This window comes from Ursus maritimus, unplaced genomic scaffold, assembly GCF_017311325.1.
Source record: "Ursus maritimus isolate PB19 unplaced genomic scaffold, ASM1731132v1 scaffold_28, whole genome shotgun sequence".
NCBI classification, from domain to species: domain Eukaryota; kingdom Metazoa; phylum Chordata; class Mammalia; order Carnivora; family Ursidae; genus Ursus; species Ursus maritimus.
In genome coordinates, this window is record NW_024425341.1 from 14579588 (window position 1) to 14595221 (window position 15634).

Genomic DNA, 15634 nt, shown 5'->3' on the forward strand with positions numbered 1-15634 from the left:
ACATTCCTTAGCCAGAGCTCTTTTTATTCTTTGCAGGGGAAAAAATTGAATAAGAAAACGTCTTTTGCACTTTTCTGTGTTAGGGGACAAATTTAAACTTGATTAGATCCCAGAGGAAAGAAATTTCAGGTAGACAAGATACCTCTGAAAAGAAGAGTCATGAATAAGCTTTTCATTTTATCTTAACTAGTATGCAGGGAGGGCTGCTGTGCAATCTGAAGGTACACATTTCTGGGGATCTGTCAAATGTCTACCAATATTACTTTTTACATGCTTTGCGTAGCAGGCTTAAGGAGCGAGCAGTCCAGATTTGAGCAAAAGAACCTAGGATTCTGGGACAGAGTTCTCCAGGAAACAACTGCATTGGGAAAATTCCTTCTCAGGGATTTGGGTTTCCTATCTGGGATCCTGTAACAGCTGGAGTTCAATCAGAAAAGCAGAGCCTCTTATGGGGCGCCTGGGTGGCACAGCGGTTAAAGCGTCTGCCTTCGGCTCAGGGCGTGATCCCGGCGTTCCGGGTTCGAGCCCCATGTCAGGCTCCTCCTCTATGAGCCTGCTTCTTCCTCTCCCACTCCCCCTGCTTGTGTTCCCTCTCTCGCTGGCTGTCTCTATCTCTGTCGAATAAATAAATAAAAAATCTTTAAAAAAAAAAAAAAAAAAGAAAAGCAGAGCCTCTAGAATATATCAGGGATGACCTTATGCAATTGTGGGGGCTGGTGAAGCAGTCTCTAAAAGCTCGTTTTTTCTTATATGTTGCTGGAACTTCAAGTATGCAGAACAGGTAAGTGGGAAGGACAGATGACTGGCTGTAAGGGCAGCAGGAGCTGGAGCCCAGGAGAACGGACTGAAACTTCTATCAGTTCTGACCGCCTCTGACCTTGGTGATGTGTGTGTCCCATAGGAGCTGAACACTTTGGCATGAGCTGGAGGAAGATCCAGGGGAAGGCAGAGCAGTTATAGGCCTGACTGAAATCTTTTGCCAACAGGATGAGCCAACAGGTAGGTAACAGCACAGGAGAGCCACAAAGACAGCTGCCTTTGTTTCTGCCCTTCAAACCTACCAGGAGAATCTCAAGCGTGGCCGCCCCTAGGGAAACAAAGGAAAGGGAGTTCTGGGAAATGTAGTTTAGCCCCGCCACGCTGACACATTACAAAGCCTCCCCCACTTTTTTCTTGGTTGTTTTTCCTTGTCCTGCTCTTGATTGATTTTTGCCCTTATTTTTCTAGATCACATTGTCAGAGTCTTTCTCAGAAAGGCTATGTAAAGGCAGTTTTTCGGTTTGTTTTACTTCTTTCTTGTCTCAATTGTCTTTATTCTATCTTCACACTTGATTGCTAGCTTGGCCGTGTGGGGTCCTGATTCAGAAAATATGAATTCCCTCCGAATTCCTAAGGCATTCTTTCTGTGGAAAAGCATGGTGCTATTCTGAGTCTCGGTTCTTTTTATGTGATTTCCTTCCTTCTGGAAGCTTTTTGTAACTTTTCACTAGATCACTGTTCAAAATTCCATCATGATGTGCCCAAGGAGTGGGCGCTTTTTGTCTTTTTTTTTTTTTAATTCATTGTGCTGAACACTAAATAGGCTCTTTCAACTTCAACTCCTTCATTTCTGGGAATTATTTTTCTATTGTTTCTCTGAGAATTTGCTTTCCATCGTTTCCTGTGTGCTCTTTGAAAATTCTGTTGGGTTTGCATGCTTGACTCCCTAAATCAAACCTCTAATTTTCTTATTGATGCTCTCCTATTTTTCATATCCTTGTCTTTTTATTCTACCACCTGGAAGGTGTTCTTAAGTATATATTCAAATCCAATCAGTTAAATTTTGGGTTTTGGTTTTGGTTTTTAATTTCAACTATTTAATTTCTTTGGCGCCTCTCCCATCTCAACAAAACAAAATCTGTTCTTTACCCCCACTTCCCCTTATAGCAATAATACCCCTATTGCTCAGTCCCCCCTCACACCCTTTGCACTAGCTGGTCTCTGCCTGGACTGTTTCCTTCCTCTCCTGTTCCAGGTATCCCCATGCCTTACTTTCTTTCTTTTTTTTTTTTTTTTTAAAGATTTTATTTTTATTTATTCGACAGAGATAGAGACAGCCAGCGAGAGAGAGAACACAAGCAGGGGGAGTGGGAGAGGAAGAAGCAGGCTCATAGCAGAAGAGCCTGATGTGGGGCTCGATCCCATAACGCCAGGATCACGCCCTGAGCCAAAGGCAGATGCTCAACCGCCGTGCCACCCAGGCGCCCCCCCATGCCTTACTTTCAAGCCATCTCAGTGGAGCCTTCCCTGACCCACTCTATTTAAATTTGCATCTCCTTCCCCCACCCACTTCTTAGTCCTCTCCCCTGAGTTATTTTTCTTCACAGAATATAATAGACATCACTTTCTAACATATTGTATAATCTATTTATTTTGTTAAATGTTTACTTCCCCATCTCCCCTAGAATGTAAGCTCAATGAGGGCAGAGACTGGTCTGTTTTGCTCATTGCAGTCTCTCCAGCATCTAAAATACTGCCTGGCTCATAATAGACCCTCAATATTCCGTTCCTTGGTTCCTTCTTCCCCCTACCCTTGTTCTTAATGTCTGTTTTTCATATCGGAGTAATTCTTCCAGTGTCTGGTGATCCTTGGTTGTCTCTATGTGACGTGCCAAAAAAGTTTACCAAAAGCTAGCTTTATGTTCATGGATGGAGTTTGTGGACTGCTGAGTTTTAATATATTTTAATGGGAGAGCTGGCACATCTGTAGAAGGAACCACTATATTTTAGTATCATTAAATTTTTTTTTTCTATGTGGCCATTCCATTTCTCCCAAGAAGAATTCTTGTCTCCTGTCAAGAAATATAAAGCTGTCTGACAGCAATCTGGCTTGAAAAAGGTGGTTAGGCACACTATTTCTTTCTTTTTTTTTTTTTTAAGATTTTATTTATTTATTTGACAGAGAGAGAGGCAGCGAGAGAGGGAACACAAGCAGGGGGAGAGGGAGAAGCAGGCTTCCCGCTGAGCAGGGAGCCCAATGTGGGGCTCCATCCCAGAACGCTAGGATCATGACCTGAGGCAGACACTTAATGACAGCCACCTAGGAGCCCCTGGGCACACTATTTCTATCCATATTTTAGCTCATTAAGGCTTAACTTCTCTGTTTATGGCTCCTGCCCAATATTCCTGATATCCACAAATGAAATGACTTTCCAAATCAGATTCTTGTAGAAATAAAAGATGGGCAAATGGTAAGTGGTAAATAAATAAAGGGTTATATGGGGTGAGAAAAGGCTATTGGGTCCAACTATACTTTGTATATTATTTCATCAATTCTGCTGCCCTCTCCCTATTTTCAGCCTTTACAATTGCCCTTGAATTTTGTGCTTCCTGTAAAACTTCTTCTAATAAGTTGTAGTCTCTTATCTTCTCATGTATCATTTCTGTTTGAATAGACAATGTAGATGAATGCCTTTTTATTTCTTTGTTATCATTTTAAAAGGATTTGGGGAGAGAGCACAGATAAAAGTGTGTGGTCAGTCCATCACATTTAACAAGGTTTTGGTAACAATTTTCTGTTTAGGTACGGACAGATCCATATTGATCTTTGGGAGAAAACTTTTCTTTTTCTTGGTGGGTGACACCTTAATGAGCTCTTATTATACAAAGTACAGCCCATATTATATTCTAAAAGGGAAAATTTGTTGATGTAAAAAGCAAAATTTCTCTGCATACTCCCATAAATGGTTTTCTTTAATGTGGGCGTAGCTATATCACCAGTGCTTATGACTTGATTGGCTGGGAAGACAGAATTTTCCCCCTTCTTATGAAGAAGGAGAAGAATTAAGGATAGGACATGGTCAAGGATACTTCTGCACATGGGAGGTTACATAGCCCCTTCAGTATGGGAGTAGTTTGGGTCCGTGGATGAGATGGGAGAAGGCTCATGGGGGACCTCTGTGGAGAAGAGAAAAGTCACAGTTACTATCCCTGTTTACATTTTCCTTGTCTGCATTATAATTTCCTGCCATTATCTCGAACTTTCAGAACAGTTTTGCCAACATCACAGCCTATTAAAAGCTTGTGTTGGGCTTTCAGAAAGGGGCTTATGACCAAGTCTAGGGTAGATTAGGGAAGAAGAAGGAGAAAGTAGCCTTTTCCCACAACCACCACCTCCATTTCAAAATCTACCTGGCGGCAACAGCAGCATTTCAAAAGACGCCACCATGATCCCAGAACATTAGGAGCTGGCCAGGAAGAGAGCAACCATTTTTTTTACATAATAATATGGGTTTCCCCTTATATAATGTTATGTATCAATTATATCTCAACTTAGAATAAAGTTTTACTGGATAAAAAAGAATCCTAATACGAGTTTTCCAACTTGATAATCAAAGCTTATATCAAACTTGATATCAAAGCTTACGTAGCTTACAGTAGCTTTGTCACTGCTTGCTTAGAGCACCAGAGGAGCTGTGAAGGGGTTCTTAACTTATCGGACTCTGTATCCAAGTCTCAGCTCGTTGACTCATCCATTACATGTATTTATCAATATTGCCTAGTTTTCCAGGAACTCCCCTAACTTTGATATAAAACTTTAATCCTCATTATGTTCTAGGGCGGTTCCATGTAGATAATAACAAACAAGCAAAAGAGAAGAATTTAGGGGCAACTGGGTGTTGCAGTTAAGCTTCCGACTCTTGATTTTGGCTCAGTCATGATCTCAGGGTTGTGGGATCATGCCTTGCAACGGACTCTGAGCTCAGTGCGAGAGTCTCCTAGTCCCTCTGCTCCCCTCCAACCTCTCTGCTGCCCCCACCCCGCCCCTGCTTGCTCCCACACACACTCTCTCTCTTTCTCTCAAATAAATAAACAAAATCTTAAAAGAGAGAGAGAGAAGAATTTAAAAATGGGAGTGGATTTTAGGGATTATTTGATCTAATAGCTTTCTTTATTTTATAGATGAGAAAATTGAGGTTGAGAGAGCCGTGACAGCATGAATATCCACGAAGTTCTCTCGGTTTCTAGTAAATTGTTTCCACTTGTTTGACTATACCATTCATACTGACATGACATGGATTAATTAATTCTGGAGCTATTTACTTAGCATCCATTAATGTTAAGTTTTCACTACTTATATAGACAACAGAAATAGGGTGATTCACTATAACATTGGTTTAGCTTTACTAAATTTAAAATGCTTTTCTATAGAAATTTCTCAGACCTATGCTATGTGAGAACAAGTTTTGTGTTCTTTGAGGACTCTGCCTGAGATGATATCTAAACCAATATTTTAAGAAGTTTTATTACCGGGGCGCCTGGGTGGCATAGCGGTTAAGCGTCTGCCTTCGGCTCAGGGCGTGATCCCGGCGTTATGGGATCGAGCCCCACATCAGGCTCCTCCGCTATGAGCCTGTTTCTTCCTCTCCCACTCCCCCTGCTTGTGTTCCCTCTCTCGCTGGCTGTCTCTATCTCTGTCAAATAAATGAATAAAGTCTTTAAAAAAAAAAAAAAAAAGAAGTTTTATTACCTTCCCCAGAGGAGGCTCTGTTAGTTGCCTGGATGAAGACAGTTCTTGATGACCTCTTTGCTTGATACTTATAATATGCTCCACTCTAAATATTTCAGTAAAAGGCATGTTTGAGTTTAAGATGTGATCATTGTATTGAGAGCACAAGATTTTGCAAGTTCTATAAAAGGTACATCTCCCTGAGTTGGGAGTAAGGTTGGAAAATATAACCATCAGAAATGTATGCTGGTAGCATACACGAATGGATGTAAGATCAGTTTTCTGAGTCTAGCTCACAATGGGGCTGAGAACAGACATGTTTGCTGCTTCAGCCTTGAATGGACTGGAGATGGGGAGAGCTGGAATTAAACCTTCCCCCTGGGACCGGGTCAGGTATAGATAATGGGCAGGTGTCCGATCCAGCAGACACAATCCAGGGTTCAGAGTGTTTGGAAGACAATTGTGGTATAACTGATGTATGAATTGAGAGAGTTCTCTGAATAAAGTCTTTCCAGAGAAGAAGGAGAGAACTTGTCAGTGCTCATCTAATCCTGCCCAGGAGCCAGAGCGACCTGATCTTGGTGCAACTGTACCTGTTGTCCATTGGAAATATTCTCAGGCCAGTTAAAGAAAGTATATCTAATTGCTTTACTTTGAAAAACAAACAAACAAACAAAGCCTCTAAGATTATCCAATAGCCATTATTCATGTTCTTTGTGCACCCAAGCTGCTTTTGACTTGCTCTCCAGGCTGATTTTGCCCACCCGTGAGGAATCTTCTGTGCAAATTACTAAACAGATCGTCTAACTAAACAATTCTCTTTTTCTAAATTAATGTGTTAGCTTTTCTTAAGTCAAGCAGAGAAAGACAACTATCATATGATTTCTCTCATCTATGGAACATAAGAACTAGAATGATCAGTAGGGGAAGAAAGGGATAAAGAAAGGGGGGGTAATCAGAAGGGGGAATGAAACATGAGAGACTATGGACTATGAGAAACAAACTGAGGGCTACAGAGGGGAGGGGGGTGGGGGAATGGGATAGACCGGTGATGGGTAGTAAGGAGGGCACATATTGCATGGTGCACTGGGTGTTATACACAACTAATGAATCATCGAGCCTTACATCGAAAACCGGGGATGTACTATATGGTGACTAACATAATATAATAAAAAATCATTATTAATAAAAAAAAAAAGACAAAAAAAAATGTGTTAGCTTTTCTGTTTTATATGTCCCTTAGAAACTGTTGAATGTAAGTTAGTTCCCAGGAAAGGAATCACACTTCGGGTAAGTGCATAAAATCCAACTTGTAGACAGGCTAATTTGAGACGTCAGCCTTAATTATCTCACGATTCCGTTCAGTGAAGCTGTGTTAAAAACAAACAAACAAACAAACAAACAACAACAACAACAACAAAACTCTGCCTTAAAGTATGCATGTCAACTCTTCTGTTTCTGGTCCATCTCCTCCAACACTGAATCCAACCTGCTCCTCTTACAGCATTTTCTCACACTTCTTTTCAGCCAGTGATCTCAGGTCCCATTCTCATTTTATAGGTTTGGTACAGTTGGGCAAGTTCACAAATTGACTTTTCCTGTTGACAATTCTTCCCCCATGTTCTATCAATATATCTGTGGACTAAAGGAATAATATTTCTCCTGGGAAGCTCAGTGTCTGTCATGCTTTCAGAAAACATTGACCCTAGATTCTGTCCTTACTGTCTGATTAGCTTTTTCCAGATTTTTCTTTAGGCAATGAGTCGGGTCAAGTCCTCAATAGACAGCATTATCCATTTTTAATGGTGAAGAGCACAGATTCTCCACCTGACTATCTTTGAATCCTGGCTCCACCTCATGCTACTTGTGTGACCTTGGGCAAGTTACTCAAACCTTTGTGCCTTGGTTTCCTCATTTGTAAAATGGAGATGGTAACAATATCTGCTCATAGGGCTGTTGTGGCTGAATGAGTTTCTATATTTACCATGTCTGGCACATAAGTGTGCCACATGCAAGAGCCATTGTTATGGCTATTACTGTCCCTTCTCCGAGGAAGTGAGCACAGGGGAGAAGGCAAAAGGGATACAAGGAAGAAAAATATAGGTTTGTATTTCAAAAATATTTCATTTTACCACCGAGATAATTATCAAATCAGCCAAATAATCCCATACTTTTGTTTTTGATTTTTAATGCCAGCAGCTTGAAGTCTCTACAACTATGAATGTATAATTTCCACTCCCGTGTATGTAAATCATTTTGTCAGGGAGGAAGACTTTTCCCTTCAACCCCTCTATGTTCTTTGACTAGTCTAATAATTAAATTAACAGAAGACAGATTAACAGGAGAGAAACAAATTTTGTGTGTATGAGACCTAAAGACAGAGACCCCAAAAGCAGTCAGGCAGTTGAAGCTTGTATGCCATGATGAGCTAAGGAGAAGTGGGTAATGGTTTGGGGCATCAAAGGGGAAGACCAGAAGTCACAGGAAGTTGAGTAGAGCAAATGTTTGACAAACAAATGTTTGCTGTGCAATGCAGATATGTCTTTTCTTTTCTCTTAAAATATTTTATTTATTTATTTGAAACAGAGAGAGCATACACAAGTGGGGTGGGGGAGCAGAGGGAGAGGAAGAAGCAGACACCCTGCTGAGCAGGGAGCCTGGGATCATGACCTGAGACAAGGCAGATGCTTAACCCACAGAGCCACCCAGGGGCACCCAGATATATCTTTCTGACAAAAAGTTCTCTTTGGTATTAGCTCCCTCCTGGAGACCCTCTAATTAAATTCTTTTAAGCAGTTAAAGGGAAGGTAAACAGCTCTTGGTTAGTTTGTTGAGCCTTGATATCTTCAGCTCAAAATAATCCACACGTCAAAGTGGCATATTTGGGAATCACGTGTTCTGCGTCCCCCCAACTTCAACCTAATTGTTTGTCTTTCCAGTAAATCATCAGAATTAGCTTTTTCTTCATCAACTTAAAATTTCCGAGTGAATGGCAGGAAAATGTTTCATGGAAAGGTCAAACACTGGCAACACTCGGGTGCAGAAAACAACAAACAACAGAAAGAAAACACAACTTCTGTATTTTACTGGAATCTGAGTTAATAAATAGGGATCACAGAGTGAATAGCAAACAAAAGCTTCGGTTACATCAGAAGAAAGGATGAACCTGGATTTCCGGTCTGAAACAATTACTCAACCAGTGGAGCTAACAAGTCGAGCGTTACACATTCGAAAAACCTCTAGAGTTTAAACAAAAGGAACAACTCGTTTAGGGTATAAGTGATGTGTACAGATAATTTTCGTAATTTTGCACCTCAGGGAATTTTTGTTTTCCTTAAAGATCAGCTAAGCTGACCATTTCATCTTGGCAATTATTAGTCACATTTTTTGTAACTAAGAAAAATTAGGCTTCTCTCCATATTGTAATTGAAATGACATTTTAACCCACATTTTTATAGGTAAAACTTTATTATCATTAGTACTATAAAGCAAACCTTTAACTGAAATTTGGTTTTACTTAATCTTCAAGTATTAAGCATTACCAAAGTTCAAGTACAAAAATTCTCCAGATGAGCACAAAAATAAGGGTTAAAAAAATCAGAGGTGTGTTTTCATGAATATAAATTATTAGATCTTTCATAAAAATTCATACAAATAGGAGAAAAAATATCTGAGTACTCTGATTTGTCATTGAATCTCCGTTTTTAGCTTTCTTTCCAGTTAAACTGATTTCCTCATTTATTTGTTTCTGGATTAAAGCCAGAATCAACATTGTCCCTATTTCGAATCAAATAACAGAGAAAATTACAAATTCTGAATGCAGTCAGAGAATCCTGGGAGGCCGTGTGGCAGGACCCCGTCTGAGCTGTGTCTCTGACACGTTTTTGACTTCAGGCAAGGTATTTAACATCTCTCTACTTTTGACATAATTGTAATAATGCTAGTTGATTTCATAGGTATAATATTACGCATAACTCAGGAAACAACCATGGGCCTTTAGGAGAAGTCAGGTTAATTAGAGAAAAGACCACCTCTGCAACTTGGAAAATAAACTTAGAATTATATCTCCTTTCCACTCCTAGCACATTTTGAATGGTGGATGGGAATTCGATGTAGATAGGATTTGCAGTTTTAATATACAAGATAGAAAATAAAATGGACAATGTTAAAATTTCCATTTCAGAAGTAAAATCTTCAGAAATGCTTTTCTTTATTTCTATCTTTTGGGAATCAAACTTCTTTAGCTTTTTAAGGCTTTCACTGAGAGTAAATGCTTAAGATAAATAACAAGGATACTGTTATATTCCATTTTCAGAAAAAGGAAAAAAAATTTGAAAGAAACTGCCTAAAAGGAGCTCTAAGTCTGTGTTAATGGGTAAATTTTTAAGTAACGGTCTTACATTAAGGGTGTAGTTTCTATTCGTGAATGCTAACTTACTAAATATGTTTCTTTTAATAGCTCTTTCTTATTTCTTTTATCTTGTATCCTTTCATGATAGCTTGCTTAAAACACCATTTAAAAAACTTTTTACATTAATATGTATTTTTGTTTTGTAATTGCTTTTAAAAGTTATGTATCAGCTATACAACATTTCAGTTTAAAACTTAATATTTCTGCCTTTAAATTTAATTTGCTATATGGGGCGCCTGGGTGGCACAGAGGTTGAGCGTCTGCCTTCGGCTTGGGGCGTGATCCCGGCATTATGGGATCGAGCCCCACATCGGGCTCCTCCGCTGTGAGCCTGCTTCTTCCTCTCCCACTCCCCCTGCTTGTGTTCCCTCTCTCGCTGGCTGTCTCTATCTCTGTCAAATAAATAAATAAAATCTTTAAAAAAAAATTCTTAAATTTAATTCGCTATCAACTAACTTAAAAAAGGTTTTAGTGGGGGAAGAAATTGGACTTTAAAGACTTAGAATAATTGATATCAAATAACACAGTATGTCAAAGAATAGCCATTTGAAAACTATTTTAATTTTACAAAAATTGAAAGTTTTGAAACAGCCTACAGCCTGAAACAAAAACATTATAAAAGAAATACAACTGCATAGTGAGGAATAATCTGATACGACTTTATCAGAAGCCAGATTTGCAAAATAATAATGGTTTACAATGATGAATGATGGAGACCAGACTCTAAAAGTATTTGAAATAGCCGATACCTAAACATTTCTTCTACATTGTAGAACATGTTTAGAATTACAATTACAATGGGTGGGGGGTTGCCTGGGGGATTTAGGCCATGATTTCAGCTCAGGTGATGATCTCAGGGTCCTAGGATGGAAGCCTGTGTCAGGCTCTGGGCTCCGCCTGGAGTCTGCTTAAGATTCTCTCTTTCCCTCTTCCTCTTCCTGTATTCTCCCCCACCCCCACCAACCCACCTCACTCGTATGTGCACTCTCCCTCTCTCTCTCTCAAATACATAAATAAATCTTAAAAAAAAATAATTACAATTGGGCACTGAGGAATTTTAGATGACTTGAGATATTCTCAGGAATTATTCTAAAGATTATCAAATTAATATAATGACTTTAAAATATATATTTATAATGACATTTGGAAATGCCTTATTATTCAAGTAGCTGCCAGACTAGAGGGTGCCTCCTTTCTCTGGGAAGGATCAGATTTGATTATTTTAATCGCGATGAGATGGAAATTTCAGGACACCAAGAGACATAGCCTGCCAAAACATTTTATTGGACCTTTATTTTCTACCAAGCCTCGTGTATAGCAGTATGTATACGTGTTATATAATCTCCCAGCATCTCCCAAAGCTCTTTCAACGTACACTGTCTCTTATACAAAAGCCAGAATCAGACATAGATGTAAGACCATAATTTGTTTTAAAGCTCTTTAAGTTTTTAAGAAAATTTATTCATTTCTGAAATAAAGTACTTGACCCCACAAATACAGAAGGGAACTTGATGAACCAAAGAAAATATACTCATTTCAACAGACAGCATAAAAGCAAAGTCTGGAAGGCACAAAAATTTCATGACTTGGAATTCTGGACTCCTGAATATTTTATCTGAGAGCTGGAAGTGGATTAAAACAATGAAAATCTGATTACTATTACACAGGAAAAATGAGACGTTATTTTTACTACTGGAAAGAAAAAGGAAAAATCCCAATCAATAACCCAGTAAAATATATTGGTTTATATTTTCAGTCAGAAGAACAATTTGAATCAGAGTCACAAATAAATGGTATTACATCATATTGTTACACTCATTTCCCAGGTTAATGTGAATATACTTAGTGAAAGTTAATTTTCTTCCTTTAGCTACATAATTTACCGTCTCTGAGCCTTGTTTCCTGGAGTGGTGATGATGTGTGGATGAGCTCACTTCCTTTATTATAGTTTGACCATGTGTAGTAGCCTCATGGAATAGTGTTTTCTTTTTTTTTTTTTTTAAGATTTTATTTATTTATTCGACAGAGACAGCCAGAGAGAGAGGGAACACAAGCAGGGGGAGTGGGAGAGGAAGAAGCAGGCTCATAGCGGAGGAGCCTGATGTGGGGCTCGATCCCAGAACGCCGGGATCACGCCCTGAGCCAAAGGCAGACGCTTAACTGCTGTGCCACCCAGGCGCCCCTGGAATAGTGTTTTCTACTTCCAAAGTCTCTTTATGTGTTTTTTAAAAATATTTTTATTCTCCATCTTCATTTTCTTTTGCTTGCTTATTATAAACAATTATTCTTGCTTCTTATTTCCTGTAACACTAAAAAAATTTACATGTTTATGACTCTGCTATTGATCACTTGTTAAGAAATTTCGATCATGTGGAGGGGTAATTTTTTACTTTTTATGACTTGAACTTTATGACAAATTTAAAAATTACATAATAAATAACCATAAAGGTACAAATGAGATTTTAAAAAATAGCAGCAGAGCTATTGTAATTCTACTTGGGAAATATATTTATTACCAACTGAAAACTTTGAGTCAAACTAATAATTTATTATGAAATAAGTCTGATAATAGCTTTAGCCCATTAAGATAGCCTAATTTTAAATATGTTAGGTTTTAAGTTTTCAGTTATTTCTTTTCTCTTGGGATTTTATAAATTCAAATATCTCTTTAAAACCAACATAAGCTAGCACACACCACAATGCCATATTTGCAAATCAATACAAACTTTACAAAAGCCATAGTTTATTAAATGTTCTCAGTCATTGCTGAAGGAGGTGAGATGATGGAGGGAATCTGATAGGGACATCTAATAAATTCAGCAGACAAAAAGAATTTGATCTCGGGCACCTGGGTAGCTCAGTTGGTTAAGCGTCTGCCTTGGGCTCAGGTCATGATCTCAGGGTCCTGGGATCGAGCCCCACATTGGGCTCCCTGCTCAGCAGGGAGTCTGTTTCTCCTTGTCCCTCTGCTGCTCTCCCTTTTTGTGCTCTCTCCTGCTCAAATAAATACATAAATTTTTTTTTTTAAAAAGAATTTTGTCTCTAATAAATAACTGTAAAATTACAATAATGGATGCTGGGAAGCTCTAAAATTCTAACTTCAATTCATAAATGTTCTTTGCATCAATTCACCAAATATTTTGTCGAGTACCTGAACCAAGTTGAATCGTGCCCCGTAAGTGGTAAATTCGATCCTAACTCTCATTACCTGTGAATGTAACCATATTTGGAAATAAGGTCTTTGTCAATGGAATCAAGTTAAGATAAGGTCATATTGAATTAGGATGAGCCCCAATCCAATGAGCTGGTGTCCTTGTACAAAGATGGAAATTTAGACACAGGGATACACAGAGGGAAGACAGCTATGTGAATGTGCAAGCAGAGAGTAGAGCGCTGCTGCCACACACCAAGGGATGTCAACGATTTCTGGCAGCCACCAGATGCTAGAAGAGGCAAAGAAGTATTTTTTCCTAGAGGCTTTCAGAGGAAGCATGGCCATAGGACTCCTTAATTTCACACACCTATCACCCAGAAATGTGACAGAATCACCTTCTGTTGCTTTAAGCCATCTGCCTGTGGCAATTTGTTACAACAGCCCTGTGAAACTGATACAGTACCTTTCCACTAAGCACTGGGAAATAGCAGAAATAAAAAGGATTAAGTCCTTCATTTCATGGCACTTACATTGTAGACGGCAGTGGTGTGGGTAGACCATAAACATACATATAATATTTCATTATATTTGCATGTATTTTTCAGTTTCTTTAGTGCCTAGCTGTCCCTTTCTTAATATATTAGGTTGAACCGTAAGAAATGACGTACATTTGAATGTTTTCGACCTACAAAAATGGCAATTTCATACACTTCAAAATAATATGCATAATACATCTCTAGGCATTTGATTAGTTACCTTGTATGAGGGGAAACATACAACATTTGTGCTTTTGTGTCTGGCTTGTTTCACTTGACATAGGTCTTCAAGATTTATATTTTATTGTGTGTATATATCTCTTTCTGATCATCCATTCATCTGTGCATGGACATTTGGGTTGTTGTTCACACACCTTTTGTCTGTTGTGAATAATGCTGCTATAGACATTGGTGTGCAAATAACTGTTCATATCCCTATTTTCAATTACATCTTTTTTTTACAGTATGAAGTTTTATTTATTTTTCTTTTTAAAAAGAGATTTAAAAATATATTTATTTAGACAAGTAATCTCTACACCTGATGTGGAGCTCAACCTCATGACTCTGAAGTCAAGAGTCACATACTCTTCTGAATGAGCCAGCTGGGCAACCCTAAAATTAGAATTTTTAAATCATAATTTTTTTTTAACGAACAGTAGAAATTTATTTCTCGCAGTTGTGGGGGTGGAAAGTCAAGATCAGGGTAACAGTATGGCTGTATTCTGGTGAGAATACTCTTCCAGGATGCCCACAGCCATTTTCTCCACTTATCTTTATTTATTTATTTTTTAAAATTTTTTTGTTATGGTGTACTATATTTTGGCTAACTGAACATAATTAAATTGTAATTTTATCACAATTTTATATAGTACTGAAAAATATGTTAAGTGAGAGAATTAGCAATAGTATTAAAGTCTAAGGACAATTACCGCTTCTATTTTGCAAAAAGGTAATTCAGAAGATGGGCAATGTAGCAGAAAACACTGCCCTTGAAGTATTTATGATTCAAGTATGGAAATACTACATATATTTTATAAACAACTAAGACAAGCTCAAGTCTTGCATAGAGAGCTTCTCCTTTTTGATGATCTTTAGAGAGCACCACTCACCATCTCAGCTTTTCCTAGGAAAGATCAGTCTTGTTTCCAATGAATTATTTTACTATTAATTATACTATTACTATTTTATTTATAATATTTATTAATTAATAATTTTATTAATAAATTTATAGTGTATAATATATATTGGTAATGCATAAATGTATAATTTAATGATATAATTTTATTAACGTTTATTAATAATAATTTGTGTATTAACAATTATTGAAATTTAGTACAGACAACAGTAGATACATTGACAACCTATATTGTTTTCCCATGTGATTTATGGAGTACAGTCATTGAAAATAATTCAATCTTTTCTTTTTTTGTCCCATTTTTTTCTGTCTTTCATTTTGACGGAGGAAAGGAAGAAACATGTTTTAGGGATTGTTGTATTTTTTTAGGCCTTAACTGCCTATAATTACATTTAAATGAACAAGAGTATACCACTGGCATAGCTAAATCCGTAAACCTTACTCTAACACTGTTTGACTGCTATACCTAATTTGAAAGGTGGAAATGTCTCCATATCTAAATATATACAATATATCTAAAACAAATTGTTATAACTGTAGTAAGAATTTATTCTTCTGTCGGCTTTCTTTTTTCACAAAGAGACTCTTGACAGATGGACCAATGGTAATGACAGATCCTTCCAAGAACTCCTAGGTAAAAGAAACATGAGACTACCCCCACGATGGGAATGAAAATGTGTTTGTTTATAACATCAGATGCCTTGGGTTAGGGTACTCATTTCTATCTGAAATTTTGCTAGATTTGCAAATATCTCAATATCTGCAATGCAAAGTTGAGGACACTACTGTATTGTAAGTAAGGCTCTTTAGTGTAGTTGGTGTTGGCATCTTGAAGGAGATTACTTTGTCTTTCATGACAATAGTAAAAGCCATCTAGAAAAGTTTTAAAAATACAAATCCAAGATTACCT

At 37.9% G+C, this 15634-nt stretch overlaps 1 protein-coding gene across 3 annotated transcripts in view; it reads left to right on the forward strand.

Annotated features, from left to right (window-relative positions):
* Positions 1-682: 682 nt before the first annotated feature.
* The window catches only part of FGL1 (fibrinogen like 1), a 36803-nt gene continuing 21851 nt past the window's right edge, over positions 683-15634 (forward strand). Inside the window, exons 1-2 of one of the 3 annotated variants that reach the window (XM_008710904.2) lie at positions 683-781; positions 902-999. The gene's annotated coding sequence lies outside the window, so the exon portion shown is untranslated. Of the gene's footprint in view, positions 1000-9281; positions 9388-15634 lie in introns of those variants that run through there. The other 2 variants (XM_008710903.2, XM_008710902.2) reach the window with 2 other exon arrangements.